The sequence below is a fragment of the Drosophila erecta genome, unplaced genomic scaffold, assembly GCF_003286155.1.
Source record: "Drosophila erecta strain 14021-0224.00,06,07 unplaced genomic scaffold, DereRS2 tig00000978-arrow-arrow-pilon, whole genome shotgun sequence".
Lineage (NCBI taxonomy): Eukaryota > Metazoa > Arthropoda > Insecta > Diptera > Drosophilidae > Drosophila > Drosophila erecta.
Genome location: NW_020825287.1, coordinates 15,674 through 32,320, shown reverse-complemented (window position 1 = coordinate 32,320; position 16,647 = coordinate 15,674). Strand labels below are relative to the sequence as shown.

Below are 16,647 nucleotides of genomic sequence, written 5' to 3'. Positions count from 1 at the left end.
TATATATTTTTTAATATTATGAATAAAAATATTATTATTTTATCCAATAATATACCATATGCTTATAAAATTTATAAACAACTTAATTAGCATAGTCTTACAACCCTCAACCATATGTAGTCCAAGCAGCACTATAAAATTAATTAAAGTACATAACAGCATGGACTGCGATATGCGTTCAAAATGTCGATGTTCATGTGTCCTGCAGTTCACACGATGACGCACAGTTTGCTGCGTTCTTCATCGACCCATGAGCCGAGTGATCCACCGCTTAGAGTTTTATAATTCATTTTTATATAATGTCAATTTTGTTTTTATTGAAAGAAATTAAAAATACACCATTTTACTGGCATATATCAATTCCTTCAATAAATGTATTTTTATACCTAAAATAAATGCTGCGAAATGTCTTAGTTTCATATAAGCATTATGTATCATATAATCTGGTTATTTACGGTTTATATTTAACTATGTTTGGGCGATACATACTGCAATTTATATAAAACATTAACCTGATGGGTACCAGGTACAACATTGTATATTTTAGGTTGTTGCATTAGCCAACGTATGCTCATAACTAAGATGAACAATACATATTCGCAACGCGTGTATATTATGGTCCATATACACACAAAGTTCACCATTTTATATTAACAAATTATTTTGATAACCATTATTTTTAATGTTTTAATTCGATTTCCATTTTCGAATTTGATATCTTCGATCTCTCCAATATTCGAAGTTTTATTTTTACATTTCAAAGCCACATATATATAATATTTTTTTTTGTTGTGCCCGCCATTACACAACATGTTAAAATCTTATGAGGTTGCCAAAGCCTCATATAAATAAAAACCCATCAGATTCATTTTATTTTGATTTTAACTTTTATTTTAATATATATTTATATATATATTTTTAATTTGATTCAATTGAATCGTTTCGTTCTATAATCATATCATATTATGCGCTTTGCTTTTGTAAAAATTCGTAATCTGGTAAATTTGATAATATGGTAATATAAATTTGGTAAATTTTTTAATTTGGTAATTTGGTAAGTAATTTTGGTAAATTCAAAATGTATTTGTATTATAACAAATTTTTATTAACGGTAAGGATTTTATACAATAATGATCCTTCCGCAGGTTCACCTACGGAAACCTTGTTACGACTTTTACTTCCTCTAAATAATCAAGTTCGGTCAACTTTTGCGAAACAACCGTAACACGCAAGGCGTCACAGTGATCACGTCCGGAGACCTCACTAAATAATTCAATCGGTAGTAGCGACGGGCGGTGTGTACAAAGGGCAGGGACGTAATCAATGCGAGTTAATGACTCACACTTACTGGGAATTCCAAGTTCATGTGAACAGTTTCAGTTCACAATCCCAAGCATGAAAGTGGTTCAGCGGTTTACCCGGACCTCTCGGTCTAGGAAATACACGTTGATACTTTCATTGTAGCGCGCGTGCAGCCCAGGACATCTAAGGGCATCACAGACCTGTTATTGCTCAATCTCATTATTGCTAGACGCAATTTGTCCATTTAAGAAGCTAGTGTCCTTATAATGGGACAAACCAACAGGTACGGCTCCACTTACATAAACACATTCAAACACAATAAACATTTTACTGCCACCATGAATGAAGGCTATATAAGCTTCAGCACCATAATCCTGAAGATATCTATTTAATATATTTGAGTCTCGTTCGTTATCGGAATTAACCAGACAAATCACTCCACGAACTAAGAACGGCCATGCACCACCACCCATAGATTCGAGAAAGAGCTATCAATCTGTCTTACACACTTATGTTCGGACCTGGTAAGTTTTCCCGTGTTGAGTCAAATTAAGCCGCAGGCTCCACTCCTGGTGGTGCCCTTCCGTCAATTCCTTTAAGTTTCAGCTTTGCAACCATACTTCCCCCGGAGCCCAAAAGCTTTGGTTTCCCGGGAAGCGACTGAGAGAGCCATAAAAGTAGCTACACCCAATTGCTAGCTGGCATCGTTTATGGTTAGAACTAGGGCGGTATCTGATCGCCTTCGAACCTCTAACTTTCGTTCTTGATTAATGAAAACATCTTTGGCAAATGCTTTCGCTTAAGTTAGTCTTACGACGGTCCAAGAATTTCACCTCTCGCGTCGTAATACTAATGCCCCCAAACTGCTTCTATTAATCATTACCTCTTGATCTGAAAACCAATGAAAGCAGAACAGAGGTCTTATTTCATTATCCCATGCACAGAATATTCAGGCATTTGAAGCCTGCTTTAAGCACTCTAATTTGTTCAAAGTAATAGTACCGGCCCACAATAACACTCGTTTAAGAGCACTAATGCAGGTTTTTAAATAGGAGGAACATATGAAAAAATACAAGTATTTAATCACATATAAGAACTCCACCGGTAATACGCTTACATACATAAAGGTATAGTACTAACCACAATTGTAAGTTGTACTACCCGTATGAAGCACAAGTTCAACTACGAACGTTTTAACCGCAACAACTTTAATATACGCTATTGGAGCTGGAATTACCGCGGCTGCTGGCACCAGACTTGCCCTCCAATTGGTCCTTGTTAAAGGATTTAAAGTGTACTCATTCCAATTACAGGGCCTCGGATATGAGTCCTGTATTGTTATTTTTCGTCACTACCTCCCCGAGCTGGGAGTGGGTAATTTACGCGCCTGCTGCCTTCCTTAGATGTGGTAGCCGTTTCTCAGGCTCCCTCTCCGGAATCGAACCCTGATTCCCCGTTACCCGTTGCAACCATGGTAGTCCTAGATACTACCATCAAAAGTTGATAGGGCAGACATTTGAAAGATCTGTCGTCGGTACAAGACCATACGATCTGCATGTTATCTAGAGTTCAACCAATATAACGATCTTGCGATCGCTTGGTTTTAGCCTAATAAAAGCACATGTCCCATAAGGTTCATGTTTTAATTGCATGTATTAGCTCTAGAATTACCACAGTTATCCAAGTAACTGTTAACGATCTAAGGAACCATAACTGATATAATGAGCCTTTTGCGGTTTCACTTTTAATTCGTGTGTACTTAGACATGCATGGCTTAATCTTTGAGACAAGCATATAACTACTGGCAGGATCAACCAGAATAATGTTTCTTTCTTCATATTCCATTCATATTTTTCGAATTGAAATAAGCAATATAAATATTATAGATTTCCATTTTATATAATTCCATTTATTATATCATATTGAAAAATACTTCAATATTTTGCCTTTGGGTAAAATTTTAAATCTCTTTTAATTCGATTACGGCCATTTTTATATAGCATTCGTATTCGTATATTCCATTATATTTTTATACTTGTTTCACCATTATTAACAAGTTCAATAATATATATTTCTATAATTTTGTATTTATATTATACATATTTCATTCTAAAATATCATTTTGTTTCCAACATACATAATTATTGTATCCACACATGTACAATTTTTGTTTAACCAATATAAATATTGAGTTAAATCATTTGCAATTTGATGATAAATTTAAAATTTATCTTTATCCATATAACTCTCTGGTAATACATAACGTAAAACCGAGCGCATATGATTTCTATATTAAAAATTTTGTAATTTTTCCATCATGTAATAAATATGAATATATATATTATACCGCGGTAACGATATAATTTTCCAACTTTACGGCAGGTAATATATTATTAAATAAATAACAATAAATTTGCCTGCCTCCAAAAATTAACGATAATATATGGAAACGATTTGTTATTCTATGTATAATAGAAACTTGACTGTTGTTTCAACGATATTATCTAAAGTCGTATATTCCTATTAACCGCGGAGCCAAGTCCCATGTTCATAAGAACTGAGAAACAAATTTGTACGGATAATAATATACTTTATTTGTAAGTAACCAAATTTAAATCATCATGATCCGAAATATATATTTCGAATAATGCATGAGGTCGGCAACCACTGCCTACCTATAGTAGTTTTTGAACCCGCTGTCCTCAAAGCGGGTATTTTCAATTCTGTTTGCCACCCAACACGTGCTATTCTCTTATATATTAAGAGAATTTTCCTTTATTCATATATAAATGAATTATTTTTTCCATTAATCATATGATAATTGCTCATTTTCATATGTTTTATATTTAATTTCCTTATATTATTGTCAAAATCATATGAATACATAAGTTTTGAACAATACGAGAGGTCGGCAACCACTGCCTACCTATAGTAGTTTTTGAACCCTCTGTCGATCAGAGCGTCGTTTACACTACTAATACCTCTCACTTATATGGGTTTTCTCTATAATACTAAGAGAATATAGGAGTATTTCTGATTTTTTTCCTTTATACATATAATAAATATTCATTTTCATATGTTTTATAATTAATTTCCTTATATTATTGTCAAAATCATATGAATACATAAGTTTTGAACAATACGAGAGGTCGGCAACCACTGCCTACCTATAGTAGTTTTTGAACCCTCTGTCGATCAAAGCGTCGTTTACACTACTAATACCTCTCACTTATATGGGTTTTCTCTATAATACTAAGAGAATATAGGAGTATTTCTGAATTTTTTCCTTTATACATATAATAAATATTCATTTTCATATGTTTTATAATTAATTTCCTTATATTATTGTCAAAATCATATGAATACATAAGTTTTGAACAATACGAGAGGTCGGCAACCACTGCCTACCTATAGTAGTTTTTGAACCCTCTGTCGATCAGAGCGTCGTTTACACTACTAATACCTCTCACTTATATGGGTTTTCTCTATAATACTAAGAGAATATAGGAGTATTTCTGATTTTTTTCCTTTATACATATAATAAATATTCATTTTCATATGTTTTATAATTAATTTCCTTATATTATTGTCAAAATCATATGAATACATAAGTTTTGAACAATACGAGAGGTCGGCAACCACTGCCTACCTATAGTAGTTTTTGAACCCTCTGTCGATCAAAGCGTCGTTTACACTACTAATACCTCTCACTTATATGGGTTTTCTCTATAATACTAAGAGAATATAGGAGTATTTCTGAATTTTTTCTTTTATACATACAATAAATATTCCTTTTCATATGTTTTATAATTAATTTCCTTATATTATTGTCAAAATCATATGAATACATAAGTTTTGAACAATACGAGAGGTCGGCAACCACTGCCTACCTATAGTAGTTTTTGAACCCTCTGTCGATCAAAGCGTCGTTTACACTACTAATACCTCTCACTTATATGGGTTTTCTCTATAATACTAAGAGAATATAGGAGTATTTCTGAATTTTTTCTTTTATACATACAATAAATATTCCTTTTCATATGTTTTATATATAATTTCCTTATATTGTTCAATAAATATACGGATATTTCATATATTTTTCTTTATATATAATTATATACATTTATCCTATATTTATATGATAGGGACAATATCATATGCGTCTTGGCAACTTTACTTGATTTCTTTAAGTTCTTTATTTCTTTAATATGATAGGGACAATATCATATGCGTCTTGGCAACTTTACTTGATTTCTTTAAGTTCTTTAGTTCTTTAATATGATAGGGACATTATCATATGCGTCTTGGCAACTTTACTTGAGTTCTTTAAGTTCTTTATTTCTATAATTAGATAGGGACAATATCATATGCGTCACTAATTTGATGACAAAGCATTTGGCAACTTTACTTGATTTCTTTAAGTTCTTTATTTCTTTAATATGATAGGGACAATATCATATGCGTCTTGGCAACTTTACTTGATTTCTTTAAGTTCTTTAGTTCTTTAATATGATAGGGACATTATCATATGCGTCTTGGCAACTTTACTTGATTTCTTTAAGTTCTTTAGTTCTTTAATATGATAGGGACATTATCATATGCGTCTTGGCAACTTTACTTGATTTCTTTAAGTTCTTTATTTCTATAATTAGATAGGGACAATATCATATGCGTCTTGGCAACTTTACTTGATTTCTTTAAGTTCTTTATTTCTTTAATATGATAGGGACATTATCATATGCGTCTTGGCAACTTTACTTGATTTCTTTAAGTTCTTTAGTTAATAAATATACGGATATTTCATATATTTTTCTTTATATATAATTATATACATTTATCCTATATTTATATGATAGGGACAATATCATATGCGTATTGGCAACTTTACTTGATTTCTTTAAGTTCTTTATTTCTTTAATATGATAGGGACAATATCATATGCGTCTTGGCAACTTTACTTGATTTCTTTAAGTTCTTTAGTTCTTTAATATGATAGGGACATTATCATATGCGTTTTGGCAACTTTACTTGAGTTCTTTAAGTTCTTTATTTCTATAATTAGATAGGGACAATATCATATGCGTCACTAATTTGATGACAAAGCATTTGGCAACTTTACTTGATTTCTTTAAGTTCTTTATATCTATAATATGATAGGGACAATATCATATGCGTCTTGGCAACTTTACTTGATTTCTTTAAGTTCTTTATTTCTATAATTAGATAGGGACAATATCATATGCGTCTTGGCAACTTTACTTGAGTTCTTTAAGTTCTTTATTTCTATAATTAGATAGGGACAATATCATATGCGTCACTAATTTGATGACAAAGCATTTGGCAACTTGACTTGATTTCTTTAAGTTCTTTAGTTCTTTAATATGATAGGGACATTATCATATGCGTCTTGGCAACTTTACTTGAGTTCTTTAAGTTCTTTATTTCTATAATTAGATAGGGACAATATCATATGCGTCACTAATTTGATGACAAAGCATTTGGCAACTTTACTTGATTTCTTTAAGTTCTTTAGTTCTTTAATATGATAGGGACATTATCATATGAGTCTTGGCAACTTTACTTGATTTCTTTAAGTTCTTTAGTTCTTTAATATGATAGGGACATTATCATATGCGTTTTGGCAACTTTACTTGAGTTCTTTAAGTTCTTTATTTCTATAATTAGATAGGGACAATATCATATGCGTCACTAATTTGATGACAAAGCATTTGGCAACTTTACTTGATTTCTTTAAGTTCTTTAGTTCTTTAATATGATAGGGACATTATCATATGCGTCTTGGCAACTTTACTTGATTTCATATGCGTGTCACTAAATTGATGACAAAGCATTTGGCTACTGGCTACTATTCTGGGCACTCTGGGCACCCATTATAAGTACATGATAAAAGTACTTATATATTTTATATCGAATCATCAAGCAAAGGATAAGCTTCAGTGGATCGCAGTATGGCAGCTGCTCAACCACTTACAACACCTTGCCTGTTACAAAAGTCGTTTACAATTGATTCTAGGCTTTGTCATTGTATTAAATAATGCTTTTATATGTAACTAGCGCGGCATCAGGTGATCGAAGATCCTCCCAATTTACTATGTTACAAATTACATTGGCATCACATCCATTGTCGTTTATAAAGTAAATTATAAACTTTAAATGGTTTAGAAGCCATACAATGCAAATTGCCCCTTATTTATCATTGCAGTCCAGCACGGATACGACCTTAGAGGCGTTCAGGCATAATCCAACGGACGTAGCGTCATACCACTGTTCGCTCGAACAAGTATTGTGCCATTGGTCCGTACCTGCGGTTCCTCTCGTACTACGCAGGAATGCTGTCGCAACAACGTTTTGTCATTAGTAGGGTAAAACTAACCTGTCTCACGACGGTCTAAACCCAGCTCACGTTCCCTTGCATGGGTGAACAATCCAACGCTTGGTGAATTTTGCTTCACAATGATAGGAAGAGCCGACATCGAAGGATCAAAAAGCGACGTCGCTATGAACGCTTGGCCGCCACAAGCCAGTTATCCCTATGGTAACTTTTCTGACACCTCTTGTTAAAAACTCTTTAAACCAAAAGGATCGATAGGCCGAGCTTTTGCTGTCCCTGTGTGTACTGAACACCGAGATCAAGTCAGCATTTGCCCTTTTGCTCTATGTGTGGTTTCTGTCCGCACTGAGCTGGCCTTGGGACACCTCCGTTATTATTTGAGAGATGTACCGCCCCAGTCAAACTCCCTACCTGGCAATGTCCTTGAATTGGATCATACCTGAGTAATTGGAGTTATACCAAATTTTCAAATCAAAAATACATAAATGCATCGTTTTATTAAAGAATTTGTTTGCGATTATATAACAAACTCGTGATACTTTGATCAAGAAGCTTGCATCAAAACCCAATACCATAAGATATAATAAATATATCCGTATAATGGCTAGGAAATGATACACGTTCCATTTAATCAAGTAAGTAAGGAAACAATAAGAGTAGTGGTATTTCATTGACGATACCAAACCGAGGTCTAATATCTCCCACTTATTCTACACCTCTTATGTCTCCTTACACTGCCAGATTAGAGTCAAGCTCAAAAGGGTCTTCTTTCCCCGCTAATTATTCCAAGCCCGTTCCCTTGGCTGTGGTTTCGCTAGATAGTAGATAGGGACAGTGTATGAATCGGATCCCTCCGAACTTGTTTTACGTGGCGTGTTCCACATTGAAGGGATTACAACCACGGCACCCTATACACCCACAAGTGAGCATATGATGCATGTGTCCAATACGCTGAACAAAACGTCCCGGTCTGGAAGCTATAGCTATGTACATAGCGACCACCCCGGTAGCAATTCGAGTGCTTGCTTGCCGGGCAAGCACTCCCCCTTGCTGAGGAGCGAGATCTACCTAAAATCTCTACTGTTCTATGGGTCACAGCACCCGAGTGTTGCGCAACCCGCGCCGTTACTCAAACGTCGAGCATGAAGGCTCTACCCGCGATATGGGTACCAACCACAGCCACCACGATACTCCCACAAGGGGGCCAACCTCAATGAGCAGTCTTGGAACTGTTCAACCCGTGGTACCGAAAATTAGAGGCTCGGTCGGCCTCACTCTTTGGCTCCGACAAGCACGGGCGGAGTGACCTATTGCCGCATTAGTCGCCTTCTACGACAAGCTGCGGCAAGCTGTGGCAGTATTCTCGCCCGCTAACCACACGGCAGGGCGTCAGGCTATCTGCCTCTTCTTCTGTGGAACACCAACTCAGCGAACACAACCAGCCGTTGCGTTCTCTCCCGATCCTCCAGGATTCTTTCGAATGTCCAGTCCTCGCCAACACGCTGCACTCCAAGTCCATCGAGGTCTCGCAGATCTGCATATAGAGGGCAGGCGCACAACACGTGCATCCAGTCCTCGTATGGATCACCACATGCGCAAGCAGTGGTATCGCTAAGGGCTCTCCCATGCAGAAATGCGTTGAACGACCCGTGCCCAGTGAGCAAGAAAGACGCCATCATCGAGAAACCAAAATTCGGATCCCGATAGACGAGGGTGACATCCGGGATGAACCTGTGCGTCACCCGTCCTGGTTCGCTGTCGTCATCCCATCTGCTCTGCCAACTCAATAGCAAGCATTCCTCTAGGCGAATCTCTTTTTGCTCACGGCTTAGACGCGTAATGTCCTCGCCATAGAGCCAGTCGTTCTCCTCCAGCGGGTATCCACGCTTCAGCTTGTATTTGACCGCTAATTTCTTAGCGGCCAAGTCAAGCGGGGGGGCTCCAGCAAGAACCTGCAGTGCCGCGGTGGACACTGTTCGGCATACCGATAGACATCCAAGCAGGATCAGTCTATGGCAGGAGGATAGTCGCCTCCTGGCAGCTACCTGTGCGGCGGTGTCATACCATACCGAGGCACCAAATAGCACACAAGGTGCCATGAGTCCCGCATATATGGTCCGCCTGGCTCGAGGACTGAAGCCCCAGTCGACTCGTAGCACACGCGCCAATGCTCCAACGACTCCGGTCATCCGCTGGCGAAGCGAAGCTATATGCGTGAGGAATTTCATTCCTTCACTGACCGTGATGCCAAGGTACCGACAGCTGCGCACATACGGCAGGTTCGCTCCAGCGAATCTTACCGTGGGCGCACGTCTCAAGGTACCTTTGAGCAGCATTATTACCGTCTTGCTGGTCGAAACGGCAACGCCTATTTCCGCTCCCCACGTTTCAACGATGGACATCAGTTGCGCTCCTTTTTCCTCTAGCACGGCTCGGGAGTTTCCCTCGATGAGAAGAAGCAGGTCATCCGCGTATGCACTTAGCAGGCAATACGGCTCGAGGCGCTGAAGCAGTACATCCATCAGCATGTCCCAAATAAATGGGCCGCTGATTGACCCCTGCGGGCAACCTCTAGTTACCGGCACATTCACTGCACCGGAACTGCTTCGGATTACTGCTCTTCGGCCGGCGAAAAAGCTCTGCCACAAGCTTATTTCCCGGCATCCCAAGTCGGCTAGTCGGCGCAGTACAGCACTCCATTCGACGTTGTCAAATGCTCCTTTGAAGTCCACGAATGTGCCGAGCACGTATTGCGCTGGACTGGCGTCAACACTGCTCTTCACGTGTCTCCAAGCATCCTCCACACAACGTCCTTGGCGAAAACCGAACTGCCATCTGCAGCCTTCCGGAAGAACTTCTCTTACACGATTCACCATGATTGCCTCAAGCACCTTGCCAAAAACTGGCAGTAAGCAAATTCCCCTATATGAGGAGGGCTCACACTTGTCCTTCTCGGGTCCCTTGAGTAGCGCCACTACTCGTGGGCACTTCCACTCGCTGGGAAAGTATCCCGATCGGATGCAACGGGAGTACAACGCTGCCAGGTGCTGAGGTACGGCGCGCCAGACTGCCTTACAAATAGTGCCATTGATGCCGTCCAAGCCAGGCGAACGCCTGCTCTTCAGTCGGCCAACACAGACATCAATCTCGAGTGTTTCAAGGGCCGGTGGGTCTTCCTCCACGATGGCAGTCGGTGCTTCGGACTCCGCAACTGGGAAAAAGTTGCGAAGGAGCACTCGTGCACAATCACCCCAATCGGTGATCAGCTCGCCATTCACGCGGAGGCACCCAATCTCCGTGCACTTTCTTCGACCTCGGCAAAATTTGTAGACGCGCCCCCATGGATCATCGGCATGATCTCCCACGAAGCGTTTCCAATCGTCCATTTTCGCCCTCCCAATGAGCCTTTTGTAGTTGGCTGAGGTCCGTCTCAGCTCGACTACCAAAGGCTCTGCAGCAACATCGTCATCACGATGCCGTGCATCCTGGAGTCGGCGACGAAGTCTCCGAACTTCGCGCCTTGCAGCGCTCAGGTCGGCAGTCCACCAACGTGCTCTCCTGCTGGGCGATCTTGGCGATTTTCTACCCAACGCAATATCGCACACATCATGCACGATACTGCGCAGGGTGGAAACCTGCTGGTCCAACGGCGACTCAGAGAAGCTTCCCGGAAGTTCGGCTGTTCTACTCACCATCTCCTCCTCGAACAATCGCCAACGTGCATTGGAGAGGTTCCAGGACGGCACAGGAGCTATGCTCTCAACTGCGCTCGTGGAGGTTGTTTCGGCCACAACAGTAATGATGTTGTGGTCACTCAACTCCCACTCGTCCACTCTCCACTCATATGTGGCCCACATAGATGCTGCCTCGTTGACGATTGTCACGTCGATATCACTACGAGCTCTGTAGTTATCGAACGTGTACACCTCTGTTGGCTGGTTTAGGGCGGCGGCTCTTGCCTCCAGCATCCACTCAGACAGCAGCTCACCCCGACTGTAGTTAGCTTGCCCCTCGGCATGCCGAGAGAGTTTGGCAAACCACATGGGGGACACTGCATTCGCGTCGAGGCCCAGGATTGCGGGGGTTCTGCTAGCCTGTAGCAGGACCGCATCCATGTACCGAAGGTACGGTTCCAAAGGTGCATCGAATTGGCAGTATGCTGAACAAAGGAAGATTGAGCCAAAACTCCCTTTTACTACCAGACATACGCCATACTCTGTGGTGAGGGTCTCCACTGGCATACAGATGGCATCCTGCTGATCTACTAGGATGGCTGCCTTCCCTCGCCGGTCAGTGTAAATCCTCATTCCTTGAGGCAGCACATCCATCCCGTCGCTGCTGAGGTACGGCTCCTGCACCAGTGCGAACATTGAGCTTGAACTCCTGAGTCGGACACCAAGCTCTATGGTCGCAGCTCGCCCTCGGCCACAGTTCGCTTGGATGAAGCTAAACATTAATGTCTAGCTTGCACCCTCGCTAGCACCGCGCCATATATTGGGCAAGCGCTCGAGAGCATATGATGTCCCGAGGGTCGCCCTCTATGCCGGCAATTTCGGCAGTCCACCGGGTTCTGGCACCTTGCCGCGTTGTGGCCCTGCTGCCCGCACTGGCGGCAGACGTTGTCCTTCTGACGGCACTCGCTGATCTTGTGGTCGAAGCCCACGCATCTGTGACAGGCATAGGTGCGGACCTGCGATCGGCATCGGAACGAGAACCACTTGATGTACACCCGACCCACATCAAGCTTCGCCATCGCTCCATCATCGACTTCCAGCGTCACATTGACAGTGGCGCCGTCAGTCACCGACCACGCCTTAGTCAACAGGTGCACCGACTTCTTAAATTGCGATGCCGTCATCGTGTCATCGAAGTTGTTTTCCCGCAGTTCCGTCATGAATTCCTCCGGGCTGATGGCCGTGTCCACGTCGTAAACGACTACCTTCGGCTTCTCAGCAGCATTCCTCGTAACATTTAGTCCCACTTCGGCGAATCTCTTCGATGACACCACCTTCTGCAGCTCTCCGACTGAGGGTGTGCGGATAATGGCTCCATCGCCTCTCCGGAGTTCACGCACCTCGTGAACCCTGACTCCGAGGGAGGGTGCAACCATATTTCGCACCTTCTCAGCTATCGCCTTCCCCGATAGCGCTGGGTCGTCGCACTTCACGACCGCTGACCATGTCTCGCGAACCTTCGCAGTCCGCGGGGCATCAATGGGTGCTGCCTGAAGCATCTGAGGAGGGTTGGCCGCCGTAGTCATCGACGGGGTCGGTGGCGGTGGCATAGCCAGCCGCGTCTCCAGCTCTCCACACCTGAGCATCAACGCCATAACCAGCTCGTCGTAACGGCTGATAGCCAAGGTGAGCTCGTCCGTGTTCACCCCTCCTAGGCTGCGAAAACTGCTGCGCACCATACGCTGAGTGGCCGACAGCTCTGCCATCATGGCTGCTTGCCCAGCACGAGCGGCAGCGGTGGCAGCTGTGGCGGTGGCAACAGCGCGGGCGACAGCGGGGGCGACAGTGGGGGCGACAGCGGGGGCAACGGCGGGGGCGGCAGCGGGGGCAACAGCAGCGACGGGGGCATCCATCGACGAAAACTCCTCGTCTAACACGCCTACGGGTTCAGGAACTCCATTCGCCGCCACGGCAACCAGCTTCGCCTGCGTTGGCACCGAGCTCTTTGAAGCCAGTACGCTTTTACGCCTGCGACGCGTAGACTTCTTCGACGCACTGCTGGCGCTCATGGCGCTCGCAGTGCTATCGCTTTCCATCGGACTTACCCAATGGAAGTGGCTCCTCCTTTTACCGAGTCAAGCAACTTTAGCTTGCTGACAGAGGCTGGTTGCTATGGCACACTGGCTCCACCTATTCACAGTGGCGCCACCAATTGCTCGGTATGGCAACACTAAAATTATCCAATGCACACACCTTAGCAAAGTTCACAACCGATCAGCTGGCGCTGAGAGAATCCCACACGAAAAGGGCTAACGCCTCTCTCGCAGAGAGCGCTCTCACTCAACACGTGGCCCTCGTGGAAAATTTCCAATTGAAAATCGTTTATTTCCACAACACGCGATGTTCTTTCGCTCACAAATTTTCAACTTTTGTTCGCGACACCTTCACACACACTTTACTCCGTTTTTCAACGTATAAATCCGCGGATTTACTCAACAATGACCGTAGCAATGGGAGCTCGAGGAAAACACGTCCGTCGTTAATCCATTCATGCGCGTCACTAATTAGATGACGAGGCATTTGGCTACCTTAAGAGAGTCATAGTTACTCCCGCCGTTGACCCGCGCTTACTTGAATTTCTTCACTTTGACATTCAGAGCACTGGGCAGAAATCACATTGTGTCAACACCCGCTAGGGCCATCACAATGCTTTGTTTTAATTAGACAGTCGGATTCCCCAAGTCCGTGCCAGTTCTGAATTGATTGTTAATTGATAATCGTTATAATTAATAAGAACTAATTGGTTTAACCCAAATAGTATTCTTAAAAATTTTAGCAAGAAAGTTCCACAATTGGCTACGTAACTAAACTATCCGGGGAACAAGTAACTAACATAAATGCTAGAAACTCTATTTACCCAGAACGAGCACATAAACCATGTTATTGTTTCCCAATCAAGCCCGACTATCTCAATCTTCAGAGCCAATCCTTATCCCGAAGTTACGGATCTAATTTGCCGACTTCCCTTACCTACATTATTCTATCGACTAGAGACTCTTCACCTTGGAGACCAGCTGCGGATATTGGTACGGCCTGTTGAGAAGTTTGCGTGTCCCCACCATAAATTTTCAAGGTCCGAGGAGAAAATATCGACACAACAGTATATGTCATGCTCTTCTAGCCCATCTACCATATCTCTCTGCGAAAGACTTCCATGGTAGTACGGCTATAAAACAGAAAAGAAAACTCTTCCGATATCTCTCGACGGCTTCTTTATGGTCGTTCCTGTTGCCAGGATGAGCACGAGGCCCATATTTAATAACAAACGGATACTCAACAGGTTACGGAATTGGAACCGTATTCCCTTTCGTTCAAAATTATTCAAGTGTATTATTTTCGCTTTGTTTATATAATTTGGCATTTTTGTTTTACTTGAAAATTTTCGGCTTTCGCCTTGAACTTAGGACCGACTAACTCGTGATCAACCACTGTTCACACGAAACCCTTCTCCACTTCAGTCCTCCAAGGTCTCATTCGATTATTTGCTACTACCACCAAGATCTGTACCAATGGCAGCTCCATGCAGGCTTACGCCAAACACTTCTACGCATACCATTGTACCTTCCTACTCACTAAAGTTTCAAAATTTATATCACAAGTAATATAAATCATCTACTTTAGCGGTAATGTATAGGTATACAACTTAAGCGCCATCCATTTTAAGGGCTAGTTGCTTCGGCAGGTGAGTTGTTACACACTCCTTAGCGGATTTCGACTTCCATGATCACCGTCCTGCTGTTTTAAGCAACCAACGCCTTTCATGGTATCTGCATGAGTTGTTAATTTGGGCACCGTAACATTACGTTTGGTTCATCCCACAGCGCCAGTTCTGCTTACCAAAAGTGGCCCACTGGGCACATTATATCATAACCTTGAACTTCATATCAAGAAAGTTAAGGTTCTTACCCATTTAAAGTTTGAGAATAGGTTAAGATCGTTTCGACCCTAAGGCCTCTAATCATTCGCTTTACCAGATAAGATTATTTTATATAATATTAAAATGCACCAGCTATCCTGAGGGAAACTTCGGAAGGAACCAGCTACTAGATGGTTCGATTGGTCTTTCGCCCCTATACTCAATTCTGACAATCGATTTGCACGTCAGAACTGTTTCGGTCTTCCATCAGGGTTTCCCCTGACTTCAACCTGATCAAGTATAGTTCACCATCTTTCGGGTCACAGCATATATGCTCAAGGTACGTTCCAGTTAGAGGCATAAATAATATAAATATACATTATACATAACTATATAGAACGCCCCGGGATTGTGTTAATTAGCTATAAATAGTTAAAAAACTAATCCCATTATTAGTCAAGTTAATTACGCTATTAGGTTTATATCCCAATAACTTGCACATATGTTAGACTCCTTGGTCCGTGTTTCAAGACGGGTCCCGAAGGTATCCTGAATCTTTCGCATTGTTAATCATACAAGTGCATATAATAAACACAAAAATCAATGATAATTATGCCATTATATAATTCCGAAAAATTAACGCACTGTAATCATATTAATCTATCAGCACTTTATCAAATTAATAACATTTATTCTGTGTTAAAATGCAAGCAATTTAATTGGAATAAACTATAAGTTATATTTTATGATAAATTTGGTATATGCTAATAGATTACAATGTCCTTATATGGAAAAAATGCACACTATCCTCATAATATTATTTAAATATTACAATTTTAATGATGAATTTTCCATAACGGATATTCAGGTTCATCGGGCTTAACCTCTAAGCAGTTTCACGTACTGTTTAACTCTCTATTCAGAGTTCTTTTCAACTTTCCCTCACGGTACTTGTTTACTATCGGTCTCATGGTTATATTTAGTTTTAGATGGAGTTTACCACCCACTTAGTGCTGCACTATCAAGCAACACGACTCTTTGGAAACATCATCTAGTAATCATTAACGTTATACGGGCCTGGCACCCTCTATGGGTAAATGGCCTCATTTAAGAAGGACTTAAATCGTTAATTTCTCATACTAGAATATTGACGCTCCATACACTGCATCTCACATTTGCCATATAGACAAAGTGACTTAGTGCTGAACTGTTTTCTTTTCGCTCGCCGCTACTAAGAAAATCCTTGTTAGTTTCTTTTCCTCCCCTAATTAATATGCTTAAATTCAGGGGGTAGTCCCATATGAGTTGAGGTTGTATATAACTTTTTCTTGCCATTAATTCTTTATATATAATGATAAAAACATTTTATTAAATTCGTTATAAAATTTCCATTATTTCTTGTA

At 41.3% G+C, this 16,647-nt stretch overlaps 2 non-coding genes and 1 pseudogene across 2 annotated transcripts; all 3 read right to left on the bottom strand.

Annotated features, from left to right (window-relative positions):
* Window positions 1-100: 100 nt before the first annotated feature.
* On the bottom strand, window positions 101-279 carry LOC113564831. The gene has a single exon (XR_003408332.1). It is a non-coding gene; the product is annotated as a 5.8S ribosomal RNA (ribosomal RNA).
* An 849-nt stretch (window positions 280-1,128) lies between these two features.
* LOC113564822 lies at window positions 1,129-3,123 on the bottom strand. The gene has a single exon (XR_003408327.1). It is a non-coding gene; the product is annotated as a small subunit ribosomal RNA (ribosomal RNA).
* A 4,107-nt stretch (window positions 3,124-7,230) lies between these two features.
* On the bottom strand, window positions 7,231-16,558 carry LOC113564827 (annotated as a pseudogene).
* Window positions 16,559-16,647: the final 89 nt, after the last annotated feature.